Below are 6,827 nucleotides of genomic sequence, written 5' to 3'. Positions count from 1 at the left end.
CTTGTTTATCAATACAGCATAGTATTCCATTGTGTGAATATACCAGAGCTTCTCTATCCATTTGATGGTCACTTAGGTTGTTTCCAACTCTTTGCTGTTGTGAAAAAAGCCTCAATAAACCTGAGTGTGCGTATATCTTCCTGGGTAGCAGTTATGGTTTCTTTAGGGTATATTCCCAGTAGAGGAACTGCTGAGTCAAATGGTATTTCTATTTGCAATTTTTTGAGAAAGTGCCATACCACCTACCGTAGGGGTTGCACCATTTTACACTCCCACCAACAGTGAATAAGGGTTCCAGTTTCTCCACAACCTCTCCAGGATTTGTTGTTTGCTGCTCTGTTAAATTTTGCTATTTACTTGAGTAAGATGATATCTCATAGTTGCTTTGATTTGCATCTCTCTTAGCTCTAGAGATTTTGAACATTTCAGCATGTATTTGCTGGCCATTTGAATGTCTTCTTCAGTGAAGTGTTTGTTCATATTCTGCGCCCATTTTTCAGTTGGGTTATTTACCTTTGTCTTGTTGTGGTGCTCAAGTATTTTATAAATTCTAGATATAAGTCCCTTATCTGACATGTCATTATCAAATATTTTTCCCAAATCTGTGGCTTCCCTTTTTACTCTGTTGGAGAAGTTTTTAGATGTGCATAGGGATTTGTTTCTTAGAAAGTCCCATTCATCCATTGTATTCTCTCCTGGTTGTATATTTTTCAGGATGCTTGGAAGACTGTTTATGTTGTGGATTAGGGCTTCTAGAGTTCTTGCAAGCCTTTCTTTAATGAAATGTATAGTCCTTGGTTTTAGTCCTAAGGTCCATGATCCATTTTGAGTTGGTTTTCGTGTATGGAGTGAGGTGTGAATCGGTGTGATTCTTGCTTGAGTTTTCTACAGGCCCTGGGCCGGATGGTTTTACATGTGAATTTTATCAAATATTCAGAGAACTGTCACCAATTCTACATAACCTATTTCAGGAAATAAAAAATGATGGAATTCTTCCAGACTCATTTTATGAAGCAAAAATATCCTTAATACCAAAGCCAGGTAAAGACACCACCAAAATAGAAAACTACAGGCCAATATCTCTTATGAACATAGATGCAAAAATCCTGAATAAAATTCTAGCTAGTAGAATCTAACAATTAATAAAAAAATAAGAAAAATATAAAGAAATTCATCATGACCAAGTAGGATTCATAGCAGCTATGCAAGGCTGCTTCAACATAAGAAAAATAATGTAATGCATCACATTAACAAAGCAAAGAACAAGAACCACATGATCCTATCAATTGGTGCAGGAAAGGCCTTTGATAAAATTCAGCATCCTTTCCCAATTAAAACACTCAACAAAATAGGATTAGAGGGCAATTTCTTCAATATAGTAAAAAATATATACATAAATCTGAGAGCCAACGTTGTTCTCAATGGAGAGAGATTAAAGGCATTCATTCCCTTTAAGAACAGGAACTAGGCAAGAATGACCACTATCACCTCTCCTATTCAATATTGTATTGGAAGTCTTAAGAATAACAGTAAGACCAGACAAGGAAATAAGAAGTATCCAAATTGGCAAAGAGGAGGTGAAATTATCTTTGTATACAGATGATAGATAGTATACTTAGAAAACTCTATCTACTCAGCAAGAAAACTACTGGAAAATAGTTGACCAATTCAGCAAAGTGGCAGGACACAAGATGAACATATAAAATTCAATTGGATTTCTCTACAGTGATAAAAAGAAAACAGAACTGGAGCTTAAAAAGAATACGCTTCACCATTGCTAATCATAAGACTAAATACCTGGGAGTAAATCTAACCAGAATCACAAAGGATCTATCCAAAGAAAATTACAAAACATTACTACCAGAGACAAAAAGAGACCCGGAGAAGTGGAAGAATATCCCTTGCTCATGGATAGGAAGACTCAATATTGTGAAAATGACAATACTACCAAAAGCAAATTTGCACATTCAATGCAATTCCAATACAAATAAAAATTCTATTCTTCAAGGAGATGGAAAAGGCAATCTCCAGTTTCATTTGGAATGGAAAGAGGCCCTGAATAAGCAAAGTACTCCTTAAAAAGAGAAATAAGGTAGGAGGCATCTCACTCCCTGATTTCAAAAATATCATTGTTTTTATAACACATTTTTGATATATTTTAACATATTCTTTTTACGCATTTCTTTTGACAGAATGATGTCATAAGAATCTGGAAGGGTACAAAATTAGTCTTCTTGAGCCAATCTGAAGACACACATCGTGATTCCACTTTTTTCCTTGAAAAAAGTTGATTATATTTATGGTTCTTGTGGGTTGTAGATAAAGACTTCATTGCAATTGAGTTGTGATTTGTTTTGCTCATGAAGAAAACTTACCTAATAACTTTCAGTTAAGACCTGATATCAGTATCTCCAGGAATAACTGGATTATCTCTTAATTATCATAAAAACACTCATAATTATTATCTGAGTCTAGTTAGATTTGAGATATTACTAATAAAGGATATATTTTTTCAGAATGTGAGTGGTGTCCAGTTGAAGGTATTTATGTGTTAGAAGAAAATTAATGGAAATGCCAAAGTATGATGCCAGCTTCCCTTCATATTCAGTAATCACAATGGAAAATTTATTAAGGGAAGGGTAAGAAAAAAATGAAACCCAAATATAGACATGAGTTTAGACCTCAAATTAGATCACAGAAAACATCATTATTCCTTAATGAGCCAGAATCTGTCAAGCCACGGTTGCTCCTTAGAAAATTTGAAACTTATTAGCAAACTGCAATATCATAATTCTCTCAGACTTTGGAGGGCTTATTTTAAAACTCATTGAGTCTGTTTCAGTTCAGGGAACAATAGTTTATGAAACTGGGACACCTGTTATTCAGCATAAGAATGCCCATTCAGTTTAACGTCTTATAATGCCACTGGGACCTCTGAAATGTGCTTTTGTCTCCATGACTGACCAACTCCACAATTTATGTGGAACCTGGAGTTCTATATTTAATTTGCACTGACTTTATAGGAAAATGCTTTGAAAACACTGTCTTCAGAATGTCATAATAATAGTTCTCTGACATCATATGCACAACTTATAATTATCCCACACTTATTGTAGTTCCACTTATACAGGGCTCTGTCTTGAGAGTGGGAACTTTTAGATTTATTTGGTTTTCTGGAAAAGCATTGCTTTTACTGGCATTTGTACAAATAATTAAAAGGGCAAATTCCAATGAAATGTTCCTTAGGTGAGAGTAGAACAGAAGGACCTATATATAGCAGAAAATTGGCTATAGAGCTTTGTCATATTAAACTGTGATCTACTTAGAATAACTTGTTTAGTTCTGTAAATTAAGCCACTTTTGTCAGAGATGAAGTGCATTGTGACCATTAAATTGAGTAAAATTTTGTGTTTTTGTAGATTAACCTAAAGTTTTGTGACTCTAGTCATTAGTGGTAAGGAGTTGCTCTGCCAATCCAAGAGTAGGTGGTTCAAGTCTGAGGAAGATAGACAGGTAATTTCACCTCATTCTATCTGCAGACTCTAAAAACCTGCTGGAGGAATAGCTGAGTCAGTTCCAACTTGACAGTATTTAACAACAACACTAAAACAAGAAAAATAAAACAGGCCTATTTCCTTGTTATTTCACTTTTTGTATTTATTTACCTTAGTGGATGTCTGAAGACAGAGACAGTGAAGAAATCTGATGATAGGTATTCCACAGGTATGTTGTTTAGGAACTGGATGCCGCTTACCCAAATCAAAATCCTGATTTGTCAGGAGAGATGTTCACATTTACTACATACTTCTCAGTATTCTGCGTTTTCCCGTGCTGTTCTGTCTACCTTTCAAGCCATTCAAATCTCTTGTGGGGAGGGGAGGAGGAGGGAATCTGTGATCCAGCAGAGAAGCTTCTTTATTTTTAATCACTGTTCCATTTTGGGGTCATCTGTATATTAATAAACTAGTATTCCCCATTTCAGTTTTTAAAATTTACAAATTGTCAGCAATAATTATCCTATACCTTAAGATATTATAATTCATTCCAATAATGTACATAATAAGTGCAAAATGCTAAAAATATTTGTATAGTGAATGAAATAATTCCCCCCCCCCCTTATTTAGCTGTCTTTGAGTGAGTCTTTTGAGTCATGAAGACATCATGTACAGAATGAAATACTGCCTGGTTCTCTGACAACTTCATGATTGATTGGCGACAGTTTAGATTATTTTGAGCCGTAAGATTCGCATTGGCCGATTTTCAGAAGTATATCACCAAGCCTTTTTCTTTGTTTCTCTTAAGTCTAGAAGTTCTATAAAACCTACTCATCAATATGATAATATGCAGGCTTCCTCTAACTTGTTGTTAAGTGCTGTAGGTGACTTATAGCGACCCTATGAAGGAGAGTCCTCAATGCTTGTGTCTCTCTCATCCTCTCTCCAGGTTCATAGGGTTTCCAGAGGCAAGCTATTACGGAAGTGGATGCCACTCCGCTTCCAAGCTTGTTTTAATCAGAGGGCTCCACCCCACACTGTTCGCCATGGGTAACCAACCATTAATGCATTTGATACATCCGTGTCACAGTGTTCAGCTTCACAGCAACCACAAGTTATGGCAAGTGGACATACCAGGGCTATATGACCTAGAGGAATGTTTGAACAAAAACAATGAAAGACTGGCCTGAGGGCCAGTTGGAATTACTCATAAGTAACCCTCTAGCGGGATTTTCAGAGGCTGAAACTTGCCTGAGAGGAGATTGTCCCTTGTAGCAGCTGGAGGATTCAAACTACTTGCCTTTGAGTTGGAAGTAGAATTCCTTCCACCAGAATCCTTTTAACGAAACTAACTATTCATGGTGATATAAGCTGTTGTCCATAATCATTACCAGTCACTGAATCTTGGCTTCTGTGCTCTTTAATTAGCAAATATATTTAGCAATGCATAAGCTCCAGTGGATCTTATATTTCTTGTAATTGAATGTGTATTTGGTGTAATAATCTCTTTTTTTGTTATTGTTGTTATGATTGTGCTATACTTTTAACTATATAGTGTATATAAATGTCAACATATTTACCATGTGGTCTTAATTAGAATCTTAATGCATTTTGATATTTTTCAAATAATTTTCTCACTTTCTCATTGCCATTGAGTTGATTCTGACACAAAACTGACCATCTAAATAGTTTCCAAGGCTATATATTATATAGCAAGATTCTGTCTATCTTTCTTCGAAGAACCACTGGTGAATTTGAAACACCAGAGATGTGTGGCCTCTGAGTTACAAGCACAACTCTATATGAACTTATACCAATAGAACTTCCTCTCCAAATAATTGCATACTTTTATTTTAAAATATTACATGCTATCTTGCTTTCCTATCTTTCTTTTTTTTTTAAACTAGGAAATTGTTCCTTATAAGAAACAACATATACCCATATCGAGTAATTTACATAACAAAGAAAACTTTGCTCCCAAATTATATTTGCATGTACCATAGGAATTGTTCTTGTGTGCTCTTGAGTCAGAATCAACTCATAGCTGACCCTTGAAATGGTTTTCAGATTCAATAAATCACATGGGAGGAGATTGCCCATCCTTCCACTGAGCAGCTTGGTGGACCAGCTGGTGGATTTAAACCTGGGTCTTTGGTTTAAACCTCAGCACCTTATTAGTGGGCTACCAAAGAGAGTGTGGTAAATTTAACCTGTAACAGCCCCCAGGGTCCAGCATAATATATATTTCCATTTAAGTACTCAATTTACATTTTGTTAACGTTGAACCACAGTCAATTTATTTTTAATAAAAATTAATATCTTCTTAAAGAAATAAAGTTCAAGAGAATCTATTTGTTAACATAATTACCTATTCTTCCAGGAAATGATAGCTTTCTGCTAAATGTTAGACTTTAAGGTAATGATTACAAATTTCTGAGAATTTTTTTCTTATGAAATTTAGAATAAATTTTTAATATGCTTAGATATATCTGGAGATCTTGATAAAACAGACTCCAGGCCAGTTCACCAGGCATGCAGCTTGAGCTTCTGCATTTCAAATAAGCTCCTAGGTGGTGCTGGATCCCCTGAGTACAAGTTGAGTAGCAAATGTTTCAACTAGGTCTTTGAATCAGACAAACAAACCAGAAAAACATAATCAGAATTTGCAATATAACAAGAGCTGTAAGAATCATCTGGGGATCTAGTTAAAATAGATTCTGAGTTAGTATAGCTGAGGTGAAAATGCAAATTCTCATCAAATGATGGCATTGAAATTTTGGCTTAAATTCTCCCTAGCTAAATACCTTCTTGAACATACACTATTGGAGAGACTTGAACTTGTTTAGTCTCTTTGGAAAGCACAGGAGAGCTTGGTTTGAGCACCTCTGTATGACTTCCCTAGTATAGAGTAAATGATCCTATCAGTGTGTATGGTGGTGAGGTGAGGAGTGTGTGGGCTTGATGGACGACTCCAGTTACTGACCAGCTTGTGCTTCCCACAGGACAAATCTCTCTGATTTCAACAAATTGTTATCTGTTTTATTCACCTAAGTGATTTATTTAGGAGAATTAAATCAGAGAATGCCACATTCACTCAACCAAGGAGAGAACCTTCTCCTTTGGTGAATTTTAATTCCAGCCCCAGAGGTAATTTTAATTCCTGAGAAGGACAAAAACCTGTCCTATAGCCAGACCAAGTTCTGGTTTTCTAGATCTTGGGGCTTGTTAGAATGTAGATAGGGATGCTTTACTTCTTAGTTCAGCACTTGATTTATCTCACTTTTAAGAATTGTAAGGAAGCGAGTAATTGAAAAAAAATGACATAAAGTGATG

This window comes from Elephantulus edwardii, unplaced genomic scaffold (assembly GCF_000299155.1).
Source record: "Elephantulus edwardii isolate Elephantulus edwardi_28Jun2011 unplaced genomic scaffold, EleEdw1.0 scaffold00034, whole genome shotgun sequence".
Taxonomy (NCBI): domain Eukaryota; kingdom Metazoa; phylum Chordata; class Mammalia; order Macroscelidea; family Macroscelididae; genus Elephantulus; species Elephantulus edwardii.
This window is presented reverse-complemented; position numbering follows the sequence as displayed.